Genomic DNA, 15,267 nt, shown 5'->3' on the forward strand with positions numbered 1-15,267 from the left:
TCCCGAGTGGTTGTTGGCAATTTACATCCCGCCCATCAGCATAACAAGGCTCCCAGTTCTCCATGGCCTGTCCTGCCTTTCTGGATTTTACACTTTTTTCAGATGGCCCTTTTGACCGGGGGGAAGTGAGACTTCATTGTAGTGCAGATTTCCTTTGCAAGCTTGCTTGGTTGGCCAAAAAGGGCGTATGCGTTTTTTCCTGAATATATTCAGGAAAAAACGCATACGCCCTTTTTGGCCAAGTGCATCATTGTGGACGTTCTGCCTCTTTTCCTATGCTTTCAATGCAATTCCAGTCTACCTCCTGAAATCGGTTTCCTGCAATTCTGCCCCGCTTTCAAGTCCTCTTGGCAGCCTTACTTCAGTCTATTTTTGGACGATAGCTGTCATTTATAACTCTGCAGGTTTGTGAATTACAGTGCCCCTGAGCTCCTTTGTTCAACTCGCTTTCTTTTGAGCTGGCCGCAACACCGCAGGATGGCTTCAGGCCCTAATCTGGTTCTGGTACGGCACGCTGAGCCTTTGGTTATTTCCTCTTCCTGGTGGGAAATGAGAGTTAAATTTGCCCGTCCAGACACCTCCAGCTAGCCTCTCATTGGTTCTCGCTATTCCTGTTCATCTTCCGCAGAAATTGCAAACTGGGCCAAACAGGAGGTTAAAGGCGCTGACTCTCCAAGTGGGGAGAGTGTTAGTAAAGCGTCTGGAATGTTGCACCCGAGTACCAGGGGAGGAAAACTGAGACATATTTGAACACGTCTCCCGTTCACATGGTTGATCATACTTGGGTTCCACATGCATGTTTTAGCTGAAGGAAGAATACCTTAAACCTGGAGAGTTAAGACCCGTGTAATGGGTACCATGCAATATGACTTCAAAGGGTCTTCATTTGCTCACCGAACCTCTCCAATCCTATCACTGCTGCGTTTATGCCCCTGTACACATGCTTGATTCTCTTTCGGAGACATAGCAATCCATAGGTTTTAAGATACTTACTAGTCAGGAACATTCTTAGGCGTTTAATATGGGGTGTTGAGTCCATTTCGTTGAGCAAGGAGTAGCTCTTGTCTATTCCATATTTGGCTTAAGGAACTTTATCTGTGCTCATTTCAATCTCTGGTTTTATGCAGCACCCCAACTCACCTTTACCCTTAAGCAAGCATAAGTTGGTTTTCTAAATTTGAGACCCTGTTCTGTTCTGTAATTCAGTTCCTGTGTAGCCAAGTTTACATTCCGTGTATTAGTGATATCTTATGATGTTTCTTTTTCTGTGTGACTTATTTCAGTTAGAATCATCATACCTGAATCCACTCATTGTGCTGCTAAGGGCCTGATGACATAGATTTCATTGCTGAGTGATATTGCTTTGTAAGTGAATACCACAACTTCTTTATCCATTTTTCACTTTCTGCGATGTTGAACTTGTACTGTAAACGAGGTTCTTGTAAACAGAGCCGTTCCAGACTTTGGGGTGGCTGTGTCTTTTTGATTTTAATTTCCCTAAGCTATAGGACCATAAGTGGAAGTGCCCTAGGCTCTGTTGCTTTGTTTTTTAGATGTTTCAGGAAACACCATACACTTCTCCCAAGTGTCTGTTGGCAATTTACATCCCGCCCATCAGCATAACAAGGCTCCCAGTTCTCCATGGCCTGTTGCCTTTATGGATTTTACACTTTTTTCAGATGGCCCTTTTGACCGGGGGGAAGTGAGACTTCATTGTAGTGCAGATTTCCTTTGCAAGCTTGCTTGGTTGGCCAAAAAGGGCGTATGCGTTTTTTCCTGAATATATTCAGGAAAAAACGCATACGCCCTTTTTGGCCAAGTGCATCATTGTGGACGTTCTGCCTCTTTTCCTATGCTTTCAATGCAATTCCAGTCTACCTCCTGAAATCGGTTTCCTGCAATTCTGCCCCGCTTTCAAGTCCTCTTGGCAGCCTTACTTCAGTCTATTTTTGGACGATAGCTGTCATTTATAACTCTGCAGGTTTGTGAATTACAGTGGCCCTGAGCTCCTTTCTTCAACTCGCTTTCTTGTGACCTGGCCGCAACACCGCAGGATGGCTTCAGGACCTAATCTGGTTCCGGCATGGCACGCTGAGCCTTTGGTTAATTCCTCTTCCTGGTGGGAAATGAGAGTTAAATTTGCCCGTCCAGACACCTCCAGCTAGCCTCTCATTGGTTCTCGCTATTCCTGTTCATCTTCCGCAGAAATTGCAAACTGGGCCAAACAGGAGGTTAAAGGGACTGACTCTCCAAGTCGGGAGAGTGTTAGTAAAGCGTCTGGAATGTTGCACCCAAGTACCAGGGTACGAAAACTGAGACATATTTGAACACGTCTCCCGATCACATGGTTGATCATACTCTAGGTTCCACATGCATGTTTTAGCTGAAGGAAGAATACCTTAAACCTGGGTAGTTGAAACCCGTGTAATGGGTACCATGCAATATGACTTCAAAGGGTCTTCATTTGCTCACCGAACCTCTCCAATCCTATCACTGCTGCGTTTATGCCCCTGTACACATGCTTGATTCTCTTTCGGAGACATAGCAATCCATAGGTTTTACGATACTTACTAGTCAGGTACATTCTTAGGCGTTTAATATGCGGTGTTGAGTCCATTTCGTAGAGCAAGGAGTAGCTCTTGTCTATTCCATATTTGGCTTAAAGAACTTTATCTGTGCTCATTTCAATCTCTGGTTTTATGCAGCACCCCAACTCACCTTTACCCTTAAGCAAGCATAAGTTGGTTTTCTAAATTTGAGACCCTGTTCTGTTTTGGAATGCAGTTCCTGTGTAGCCAAGTTTACATTCCGTGTATTAGTGATATCTTATGATGTTTCTTTTTCTGTGTGACTTATTTCAGTTAGAATCATCATACCTGAATCCACTCATTGCGATGCTAAGGGCCTGATGACATAGATTTCATTGCTGAGTGATATTGCTTTGTAAGTGAATACCACAAATTCTTTATCCATTTTTCACTTTCTGCGATGTTGAACTTGTACTGTAAATGAGGTTCTTGTAAACAGAGCCGTTCCAAACTTTGGGGTGGCTGTGTCTTTTTGATTTTAATTTCCCTAAGCTATAGGACCATAAGTGGAAGTGCCCTAGGTTCTGTTGCTTTGTTTTTTAGATGTTTCAGGAAACACCATACACTTCTCCCGAGTGGTTGTTGGCAATTTACATCCCGCCCATCAGCATAACAAGGCTCCCAGTTCTCCATGGCCTGTCCTGCCTTTCTGGATTTTACACTTTTTTCAGATGGCCCTTTTGACCGGGGGGAAGTGAGACTTCATTGTAGTGCAGATTTCCTTTGCAAGCTTGCTTGGTTGGCCAAAAAGGGCGTATGCGTTTTTTCCTGAATATATTCAGGAAAAAACGCATACGCCCTTTTTGGCCAAGTGCATCATTGTGGACGTTCTGCCTCTTTTCCTATGCTTTCAATGCAATTCCAGTCTACCTCCTGAAATCGGTTTCCTGCAATTCTGCCCCGCTTTCAAGTCCTCTTGGCAGCCTTACTTCAGTCTATTTTTGGACGATAGCTGTCATTTATAACTCTGCAGGTTTGTGAATTACAGTGCCCCTGAGCTCCTTTGTTCAACTCGCTTTCTTTTGAGCTGGCCGCAACACCGCAGGATGGCTTCAGGCCCTAATCTGGTTCCGGTACGGCACGCTGAGCCTTTGGTTATTTCCTCTTCCTGGTGGGAAATGAGAGTTAAATTTGCCCGTCCAGACACCTCCAGCTAGCCTCTCATTGGTTCTCGCTATTCCTGTTCATCTTCCGCAGAAATTGCAAACTGGGCCAAACAGGAGGTTAAAGGCGCTGACTCTCCAAGTGGGGAGAGTGTTAGTAAAGCGTCTGGAATGTTGCACCCGAGTACCAGGGGAGGAAAACTGAGACATATTTGAACACGTCTCCCGTTCACATGGTTGATCATACTTGGGTTCCACATGCATGTTTTAGCTGAAGGAAGAATACCTTAAACCTGGAGAGTTAAGACCCGTGTAATGGGTACCATGCAATATGACTTCAAAGGGTCTTCATTTGCTCACCGAACCTCTCCAATCCTATCACTGCTGCGTTTATGCCCCTGTACACATGCTTGATTCTCTTTCGGAGACATAGCAATCCATAGGTTTTAAGATACTTACTAGTCAGGAACATTCTTAGGCGTTTAATATGGGGTGTTGAGTCCATTTCGTTGAGCAAGGAGTAGCTCTTGTCTATTCCATATTTGGCTTAAGGAACTTTATCTGTGCTCATTTCAATCTCTGGTTTTATGCAGCACCCCAACTCACCTTTACCCTTAAGCAAGCATAAGTTGGTTTTCTAAATTTGAGACCCTGTTCTGTTCTGTAATTCAGTTCCTGTGTAGGCAAGTTTACATTCCGTGTATTAGTGATATCTTATGATGTTTCTTTTTCTGTGTGACTTATTTCAGTTAGAATCATCATACCTGAATCCACTCATTGCGATGCTAAGGGCCTGATGACATAGATTTCATTGCTGAGTGATATTGCTTTGTAAGTGAATACCACAACTTCTTTATCCATTTTTCACTTTCTGCGATGTTGAACTTGTACTGTAAACGAGGTTCTTGTAAACAGAGCCGTTCCAGACTTTGGGGTGGCTGTGTCTTTTTGATTTTAATTTCCCTAAGCTATAGGACCATAAGTGGAAGTGCCCTAGGCTCTGTTGCTTTGTTTTTTAGATGTTTCAGGAAACACCATACACTTCTCCCAAGTGTCTGTTGGCAATTTACATCCCGCCCATCAGCATAACAAGGCTCCCAGTTCTCAATGGCCTGTTGCCTTTATGGATTTTACACTTTTTTCAGATGGCCCTTTTGACCGGGGGGAAGTGAGACTTCATTGTAGTGCAGATTTCCTTTGCAAGCTTGCTTGGTTGGCCAAAAAGGGCGTATGCGTTTTTTCCTGAATATATTCAGGAAAAAACGCATACGCCCTTTTTGGCCAAGTGCATCATTGTGGACGTTCTGCCTCTTTTCCTATGCTTTCAATGCAATTCCAGTCTACCTCCTGAAATCGGTTTCCTGCAATTCTGCCCCGCTTTCAAGTCCTCTTGGCAGCCTTACTTCAGTCTATTTTTGGACGATAGCTGTCATTTATAACTCTGCAGGTTTGTGAATTACAGTGGCCCTGAGCTCCTTTCTTCAACTCGCTTTCTTGTGACCTGGCCGCAACACCGCAGGATGGCTTCAGGACCTAATCTGGTTCCGGCATGGCACGCTGAGCCTTTGGTTAATTCCTCTTCCTGGTGGGAAATGAGAGTTAAATTTGCCCGTCCAGACACCTCCAGCTAGCCTCTCATTGGTTCTCGCTATTCCTGTTCATCTTCCGCAGAAATTGCAAACTGGGCCAAACAGGAGGTTAAAGGGACTGACTCTCCAAGTCGGGAGAGTGTTAGTAAAGCGTCTGGAATGTTGCACCCAAGTACCAGGGTACGAAAACTGAGACATATTTGAACACGTCTCCCGATCACATGGTTGATCATACTCTAGGTTCCACATGCATGTTTTAGCTGAAGGAAGAATACCTTAAACCTGGGTAGTTGAAACCCGTGTAATGGGTACCATGCAATATGACTTCAAAGGGTCTTCATTTGCTCACCGAACCTCTCCAATCCTATCACTGCTGCGTTTATGCCCCTGTACACATGCTTGATTCTCTTTTGGAGACATAGCAATCCATAGGTTTTAAGATACTTACTAGTCAGGTACATTCTTAGGCGTTTAATATGCGGTGTTGAGTCCATTTCGTAGAGCAAGGAGTAGCTCTTGTCTATTCCATATTTGGCTTAAGGAACTTTATCTGTGCTCATTTCAATCTCTGGTTTTATGCAGCACCCCAACTCACCTTTACCCTTAAGCAAGCATAAGTTGGTTTTCTAAATTTGAGACCCTGTTCTGTTTTGGAATGCAGTTCCTGTGTAGCCAAGTTTACATTCCGTGTATTAGTGATATCTTATGATGTTTCTTTTTCTGTGTGACTTATTTCAGTTAGAATCATCATACCTGAATCCACTCATTGCGATGCTAAGGGCCTGATGACATAGATTTCATTGCTGAGTGATATTGCTTTGTAAGTGAATACCACAAATTCTTTATCCATTTTTCACTTTCTGCGATGTTGAACTTGTACTGTAAATGAGGTTCTTGTAAACAGAGCCGTTCCAAACTTTGGGGTGGCTGTGTCTTTTTGATTTTAATTTCCCTAAGCTATAGGACCATAAGTGGAAGTGCCCTAGGTTCTGTTGCTTTGTTTTTTAGATGTTTCAGGAAACACCACACACTTCTCCCGAGTGGTTGTTGGCAATTTACATCCCGCCCATCAGCATAACAAGGCTCCCAGTTCTCCATGGCCTGTCCTGCCTTTCTGGATTTTACACTTTTTTCAGATGGCCCTTTTGACCGGGGGGAAGTGAGACTTCATTGTAGTGCAGATTTCCTTTGCAAGCTTGCTTGGTTGGCCAAAAAGGGCGTATGCGTTTTTTCCTGAATATATTCAGGAAAAAACGCATACGCCCTTTTTGGCCAAGTGCATCATTGTGGACGTTCTGCCTCTTTTCCTATGCTTTCAATGCAATTCCAGTCTACCTCCTGAAATCGGTTTCCTGCAATTCTGCCCCGCTTTCAAGTCCTCTTGGCAGCCTTACTTCAGTCTATTTTTGGACGATAGCTGTCATTTATAACTCTGCAGGTTTGTGAATTACAGTGCCCCTGAGCTCCTTTGTTCAACTCGCTTTCTTTTGAGCTGGCCGCAACACCGCAGGATGGCTTCAGGCCCTAATCTGGTTCCGGTACGGCACGCTGAGCCTTTGGTTATTTCCTCTTCCTGGTGGGAAATGAGAGTTAAATTTGCCCGTCCAGACACCTCCAGCTAGCCTCTCATTGGTTCTCGCTATTCCTGTTCATCTTCCGCAGAAATTGCAAACTGGGCCAAACAGGAGGTTAAAGGCGCTGACTCTCCAAGTGGGGAGAGTGTTAGTAAAGCGTCTGGAATGTTGCACCCGAGTACCAGGGGAGGAAAACTGAGACATATTTGAACACGTCTCCCGTTCACATGGTTGATCATACTTGGGTTCCACATGCATGTTTTAGCTGAAGGAAGAATACCTAAAACCTGGGTAGTTGAAACCCGTAGAATGGGTACCATGCAATATGACTTCAAAGGGTCTTCATTTGCTCACCGAACCTCTCCAATCCTATCACTGCTGCGTTTATGCCCCTGTACACATGCTTGATTCTCTTTTGGAGACATAGCAATCCATAGGTTTTAAGATACTTACTAGTCAGGTACATTCTTAGGCGTTTAATATGCGGTGTTGAGTCCATTTCGTTGAGCAAGGAGTAGCTCTTGTCTATTCCATATTTGGCTTAAGGAACTTTATCTGTGCTCATTTCAATCTCTGGTTTTATGCAGCAACCCAACTCACCTTTCCCCTTAAGCAAGCATAAGTTGGTTTTCTAAATTTGAGACCCTGTTCTGTTTTGGAATTCAGTTCCTGTGTAGCCAAGTTTACATTCCGTGTATTACTGATATCTTATGATGTTTCTTTTTCTGTGTGACTTATTTCAGTTAGAATCATCATACCTGAATCCACTCATTGTGATGCTAAGGGCCTGATGACATAGAATTCATTGCTGAGTGATATTGCTTTGTAAGTAAATACCACAACTTCTTTATCCATTTTTCACTTTCTGCGATGTTGAACTTGTACTGTAAACGAGGTTCTTGTAAACAGAGGCGTCCCAAACTTTGGGGTGGCTGTGTCTTTTTGATTTTAATTTCCCTAAGCTATAGGACCATAAGTGGCAGTGCCCTAGGCTCTGTTGCTTTGTTTTTTAGATGTTTCAGGAAACACCATACACTTCTCCCGAGTGTCTGTTGGCAATTTACATCCCGCCCATCAGCATAACAAGGCTCCCAGTTCTCCATGGCCTGTCCTGCCTTTCTGGATTTTACACTTTTTTCAGATGGCCCTTTTGACCGGGGGGAAGTGAGACTTCATTGTAGTGCAGATTTCCTTTGCAAGCTTGCTTGGTTGGCCAAAAAGGGCGTATGCGTTTTTTCCTACGTTTTTGGCCAAGTGCATCATTGTGGACGTTCTGCCTCTTTTCCTATGCTTTCAATGCAATTCCAGTCTACCTCCTGAAATCGGTTTCCTGCAATTCTGCCCCGCTTTCAAGTCCTCTTGGCAGCCTTACTTCAGTCTATTTTTGGACGATAGCTGTCATTTATAACTCTGCAGGTTTGTGAATTACAGTGCCCCTGAGCTCCTTTCTTCACCTCGCTTTCTTGTGACCTGGCCGCAACACCGCAGGATGGCTTCAGGACCTAATCTGGTTCCGGCATGGCACGCTGAGCCTTTGGTTAATTCCTCTTCCTGGTGGGAAATGAGAGTTAAATTTGCCCGTCCAGACACCTCCAGCTAGCCTCTCATTGGTTCTCGCTATTCCTGTTCATCTTCCGCAGAAATTGCAAACTGGGCCAAACAGGAGGTTAAAGGGACTGACTCTCCAAGTCGGGAGAGTGTTAGTAAAGCGTCTGGAATGTTGCACCCGAGTACCAGGGGAGGAAAAATGAGACATATTTGAAGACGTCTCCCGTTCACATGCTTGATCATACTCTGGGTTCCACATGCATGTTTTAGCTGAAGGAAGAATACCTTAAACCTGGGTAGTTGAAACCCGTGGAATGGGTACCATGCAATATGACTTCAAAGGGTCTTCATTTGCTCACCGAACCTCTCCAATCCTATCACTGCTGCGTTTATTCCCCTGTACACACGCTTGATTCTCTTTTGGAGACATAGCAATCCATAGGTTTTAAGATACTTACTAGTCAGGTACATTCTTAGGGGTTTAATATGGGGTTTTGAGTCCATTTCATTGAGCAAGGAGTAGCTCTTGTCTATTCCATATTTGGCTTAAGGAACTTTATCTGTGCTCATTTCAATCTCTGGTTTTATGCAGCACCCCAACTCACCTTTCCCCTTAAGCAAGCATAAGTTGGTTTTCTAAATTTGAGACCCTGTTCTGTTCTGTAATTCAGTTCCTGTGTAGCCAAGTTTACATTCCGTGTATTACAGATATCTTATGATGTTTCTTTTTCTGTGTGACTTATTTCAGTTAGAATCATCATACCTGAATCCACTCATTGTGCTGTTAAGGGCCTGATGACACAGATTTCATTGCTGAGTGATATTGCTTTGTAAGTAAATACCACAACTTCTTTATCCATTTTTCACTTTCTGCGATGTTGAACTTGTACTGTAAACGAGGTTCTTGTAAACAGAGCCATTCCAAACTTTGGGGTGGCTGTGTCTTTTTTATTTTAATTTCCCTAAGCTATAGGACCATAAGTGGAAGTGCCCTAGGTTCTGTTGCTTTGTTTTTTAGATGTTTCAGGAAACACCATAAACTTCTCCTGAGTGGTTGTTGGCAATTTACATCCCGCCCATCAGCATAACAAGGCTCCCAGTTCTCCATGGCCTGTCCTGCCTTTCTGGATTTTACACTTTTTTCAGATGGCCCTTTTGACCGGGGGGAAGTGAGACTTCACTGTAGTGCAGATTTCCTTTGCAAGCTTGCTTGGTTGGCCAAAAAGGGCGTATGCGTTTTTACATCCCGCCCATCAGCATAACAAGACTCCCAGTTCTCCATGGCCTGTCCTGCCTTTCTGGATTTTACACTTTTTTCAGATGGCCCTTTTGACCGGGGGGAAGTGAGACTTCACTGTAGTGCAGATTTCCTTTGCAAGCTTGCTTGGTTGGCCAAAAAGGGCGTATGCGTTTTTACATCCCGCCCATCAGCATAACAAGACTCCCAGTTCTCCATGGCCTGTCCTGCCTTTCTGGATTTTACACTTTTTTCAGATGGCCCTTTTGACCGGGGGGAAGTGAGACTTCATTGTACTGCAGATTTCCTTTGCAAGCTTGCTTGGTTGGCCAAAAAGGTCGTACGCGTTTTTTCCTGAATATATTCAGGAAAAAACGCATACGCCCTTTTTGGCCAAGTGCATCATTGTGGACGTTCTGCCTCTTTTCCTATGCTTTCAATGCAATTCCAGTCTACCTCCTGAAATCGGTTTCCTGCAATTCTGCCCCGCTTTCAAGTCCTCTTGGCAGCCTTACTTCAGTCTATTTTTGGATGATAGCTGTCATTTATAACTCTGCAGGTTTGTGAATTACAGTGCCCCTGAGCTCCTTTCTTCAACTCGCTTTCTTGTGACCTGGCCGCAACACCGCAGGATGGCTTCAGGCCCTAATCTGGTTCCGGCACGGCACGCTGAGCCTTTGGTTAATTCCTCTTCCTGGTGGGAAATGAGAGTTAAATTTGCCCGTCCAGACACCTCCAGCTAGCCTCTCATTGGTTCTCGCTATTCCTGTTCATCTTCCGCAGAAATTGCAAACTGGGCCAAACAGGAGGTTAAAGGGACTGACTCTCCAAGTCGGGAGAGTGTTAGTAAAGCGTCTGGAATGTTGCACCCGAGTACCAGGGTATGAAAACTGAGACATATTTGAACACGTCTCCCGATCACATGGTTGATCATACTCTAGGTTCCACATGCATGTTTTAGCTGAAGGAAGAATACCTTAAACATGGGTAGTTGAAACCCGTGGAATGGGTACCATGCAATATGACTTCAAAGGGTCTTCATTGGCTCACCGAACCTCTCCAATCCTATCACTGCTGCGTTTATGCCCCTGTACACATGCTTGATTCTCTTTCGGAGACATAGCAATCCATAGGTTTTAAGATACTTACTAGTCAGGTACATTCTTAGGCGTTTAATATGCGGTGTTGAGTCCATTTCGTTGAGCAAGGAGTAGCTCTTGTCTATTCCATATTTGACTTAAGGAACTTTATCTGTGCTCATTTCAATCTCTGGTTTTATGCAGCACCCCAACTCACCTTTACCCTTAAGCAAGCATAAGTTGGTTTTCTAAATTTGAGTCCCTGTTCTGTTCTGTAATTCAGTTCCTGTGTAGCCAAGTTTACATTCCGTGTATTACTGATATCTTATGATGTTTCTTTTTCTGTGTGACTTACTTCAGTTAGAATCATCATACCTGAATCCACTCATTGTGCTGCTACGGGCCTGATGACACAGATTTCATTGCTGAGTGATATTGCTTTGTAAGTAAATACCACAACTTCTTTATCCATTTTTCACTTTCTGTGATGTTGAACTTGTACTGTAAACGAGGTTCTTGTAAACAGAGCCGTTCCAAACTTTGGGGTGGCTGTGTCTTTTTGATTTTAATTTCCCTAAGCTATAGGACCATAAGTGGAAGTGCCCTAGGTTCTGTTGCTTTGTTTTTTAGATGTTTCAGGAAACACCATACACTTCTCCCAAGTGGTTGTTGGCAATTTACATCCCGCCCATCAGCATAACAAGGCTCCCAGTTCTCCATGGCCTGTCCTGCCTTTCTGGATTTTACACTTTTTTCAGATGGCCCTTTTGACCGAGGGGAAGTGAGACTTCATTGTAGTGCAGATTTCCTTTGCAAGCTTGCTTGGTTGGCCAAAAAGGGCGTATGCGTTTTTTCCTGAATATATTCAGGAAAAAACGCATACGCCCTTTTTGGCCAAGTGCATCATTGTGGACGTTCTGCCTCTTTTCCTATGCTTTCAATGCAATTCCAGTCTACCTCCTGAAATCGGTTTCCTGCAATTCTGCCCCGCTTTCAAGTCCTCTTGGCAGCCTTACTTCAGTCTATTTTTGGACGATAGCTGTCATTTATAACTCTGCAGGTTTGTGAATTACAGTGCCCCTGAGCTCCTTTCTTCAACTCGCTTTCTTTTGAGCTGGCCGCAACACCGCAGGATGGCTTCAGGACCTAATCTGGTTCCGGTACGGCACGCTGAGCCTTTGGTTATTTCCACTTCCTGGTGGGAAATGAGAGTTAAATTTGCCCGTCCAGACACCTCCAGCTAGCCTCTCATTGGTTCTCGCTATTCCTGTTCATCTTCCGCAGAAATTGCAAACTGGGCCAAACAGGAGGTTAAAGGCGCTGACTCTCCAAGTGGGGAGAGTGTTAGTAAAGCGTCTGGAATGTTGCACCCGAGTACCAGGGGAGGAAAACTGAGACATATTTGAACACATCTCCCGTTCACATGGTTGATCATACTTGGGTTCCACATGCATGTTTTAGCTGAAGGAAGAATACCTTAAACCTGGAGAGTTGAGACCCGTGTAATGGGTACCATGCAATATGACTTCAAAGGGTCTTCATTTGCTCACCGAACCTCTCCAATCCTATCACTGCTGCGTTTATGCCCCTGTACACATGCTTGATTCTCTTTTGGAGACATAGCAATCCATAGGTTTTAAGATACTTACTAGTCAGGTACATTCTTAGGCGTTTAATATGGGGTGTTGAGTTCATTTCGTTGAGCAAGGAGTAGCTCTTGTCTATTCCATATTTGGCTTAAGGAACTTTATCTGTGCTCATTTCAATCTCTGGTTTTATTCAGCACCCCAACTCACCTTTACCCTTAAGCAAGCATAAGTTGGTTTTCTAAATTTGAGACCCTGTTCTGTTCTGTAATTCAGTTCCTGTGTAGACAAGTTTACATTCCGTGTATTACTGATATCTTATGATGTTTCTTTTTCTGTGTGACTTACTTCAGTTAGAATCATCATACCTGAATCCACTCATTGTGCTGCTAAGGGCCTGATGACACAGATTTCATTGCTGAGTGATATTGCTTTGCAAGTAAATACCACAACTTCTTTATCCATTTTTCACTTTCTACGATGTTGAACTTGTGCTGTAAACGAGGTTCTTGTAAACAGAGCCGTTCCAAACTTTGGGGTGGCTGTGTCTTTTTCATTTTAATTTCCCTAAGCTATAGGACCATAAGTGCAAGTGCCCTAGGTTCTGTTGCTTTGTTTTTTAGATGTTTCAGGAAACACCATACACTTCTCCCGAGTGGTTGTTGGCAATTTACATCCCGCCCATCAGCATAACAAGGCTCCCAGTTCTCCATGGCCTGTCCTGCCTTTCTGGATTTTACACTTTTTTCAGATGGCCCTTTTGACCGGGGGGAAGTGAGACTTCATTGTAGTGCAGATTTCCTTTGCAAGCTTGCTTGGTTGGCCAAAAAGGGCGTATGCGTTTTTTCCTGAATATATTCAGGAAAAAACGCATACGCCCTTTTTGGCCAAGTGCATCATTGTGGACGTTCTGCCTCTTTTCCTATGCTTTCAATGCAATTCCAGTCTACCTCCTGAAATCGGTTTCCTGCAATTCTGCCCTGCTTTCAAGTCCTCTTGGCAGCCTTACTTCAGTCTATTTTTGGATGATAGCTGTCATTTATAACTCTGCAGGTTTGTAAATTACAGTGCCCCTGAGCTCCTTTCTTCAACTCGCTTTCTTGTGACCTGGCCGCAACACCGCAGGATGGCTTCAGGCCCTAATCTGGTTCCGGCACGGCAGGCTGAGCCTTTGGTTAATTCCTCTTCCTGGTTGGAAATGAGAGTTAAATTTGCCCGTCCAGACACCTCCAGCTAGCCTCTCATTGGTTCTCGCTATTCCTGTTCATCTTCCGCAGAATTTGCAAACTGGTCCAAACAGGAGGTTAAAGGGACTGACTCTCCAAGTCGGGAGAGTGTTAGTAAAGCGTCTGGAATGTTGCACCCGAGTACCAGGGTACCAAAACTGAGACATATTTGAACACGTCTCCCGATCACATGGTTGATCATACTCTAGGTTCCACATGCATGTTTTAGCTGAAGGAAGAATACCTTAAACCTGGGTAGTTGAAACCCGAGGAATGGGTACCATGCAATATGACTTCAAAGGGTCTTCATTTGCTCACCGAACCTCTCCAATCCTATCACTGCTGCGTTTATGCCCCTGTACACATGCTTGATTCTCTTTCGGAGACATAGCAATCCATAGGTTTTAAGATACTTACTAGTCAGGTACATTCTTAGGCGTTTAATATGCGGTGTTGAGTCCATTTCGTTGAGCAAGGTGTAGCTCTTGTCTATTCCATATTTGAATTAAGGAACTTTATCTGTGCTCATTTCAATCTCTGGTTTTATGCAGCACCCCAACTCACCTTTACCCTTAAGCAAGCATAAGTTGGTTTTCTAAATTTTAGACCCTGTTCTGTTCTGTAATTCAGTTCCTGTGTAGCCAAGTTTACATTCCGTGTATTACTGATATCTTATGATGTTTCTTTTTCTGTGTGACTTACTTCAGTTAGAATCATCATACCTGAATCCACTCATTGTGCTGCTACGGGCCTGATGACACAGATTTCATTGCTGAGTGATATTGCTTTGTAAGTAAATACCACAACTTCTTTATCCATTTTTCACTTTCTGCGATGTTGAACTTGTACTGTAAACGAGGTTCTTGTAAACAGAGCCGTTCCAAACTTTGGGGTGGCTGTGTCTTTTTGATTTTAATTTCCCTAAGCTATAGGACCATAAGTGGAAGTGCCCTAGGTTCTGTTGCTTTGTTTTTTAGATGTTTCAGGAAACACCATACACTTCTCCCGAGTGGTTGTTGGCAATTTACATCCCGCCCATCAGCATAACAAGGCTCCCAGTTCTCCATGGCCTGTCCTGCCTTTCTGGATTTTACACTTTTTTCAGATGGCCCTTTTGACCGAGGGGAAGTGAGACTTCATTGTAGTGCAGATTTCCTTTGCAAGCTTGCTTGGTTGGCCAAAAAGGGCGTATGCGTTTTTTCCTGAATATATTCAGGAAAAAACGCATACGCCCTTTTTGGCCAAGTGCATCATTGTGGACGTTCTGCCTCTTTTCCTATGCTTTCAATGCAATTCCAGTCTACCTCCTGAAATCGGTTTCCTGCAATTCTGCCCCGCTTTCAAGTCCTCTTGGCAGCCTTACTTCAGTCTATTTTTGGACGATAGCTGTCATTTATAACTCTGCAGGTTTGTGAATTACAGTGCCCCTGAGCTCCTTTCTTCAACTCGCTTTCTTTTGAGCTGGCCGCAACACCGCAGGATGGCTTCAGGACCTAATCTGGTTCCGGTACGGCACGCTGAGCCTTTGGTTATTTCCACTTCCTGGTGGGAAATGAGAGTTAAATTTGCCCGTCCAGACACCTCCAGCTAGCCTCTCATTGGTTCTCGCTATTCCTGTTCATCTTCCGCAGAAATTGCAAACTGGGCCAAACAGGAGGTTAAAGGCGCTGACTCTCCAAGTGGGGAGAGTGTTAGTAAAGCGTCTGGAATGTTGCACCCGAGTACCAGGGGAGGAAA

At 44.1% G+C, this 15,267-nt stretch overlaps 1 long non-coding RNA gene across 40 annotated transcripts in view; it reads left to right on the forward strand.

Annotated features, from left to right (window-relative positions):
• Nucleotides 1-15,267, forward strand: part of LOC307181137 — a 3,028,377-nt gene that overhangs the window by 2,043,256 nt on the left and 969,854 nt on the right. Inside the window, exon 13 of one of the 40 annotated variants that reach the window (XR_013825963.1) lies at nt 9,155-9,235. The exons of the other annotated variants lie outside the window; for them this stretch is intronic. This is a non-coding gene — a long non-coding RNA (uncharacterized lncRNA). Of the gene's footprint in view, nt 1-9,154; nt 9,236-15,267 lie in introns of those variants that run through there. 40 annotated transcript variants of the gene reach the window in all.

Source organism: Stenella coeruleoalba (genome assembly GCF_951394435.1).
Source record: "Stenella coeruleoalba genome assembly, contig: scaffold_39, whole genome shotgun sequence".
NCBI lineage: Eukaryota > Metazoa > Chordata > Mammalia > Artiodactyla > Delphinidae > Stenella > Stenella coeruleoalba.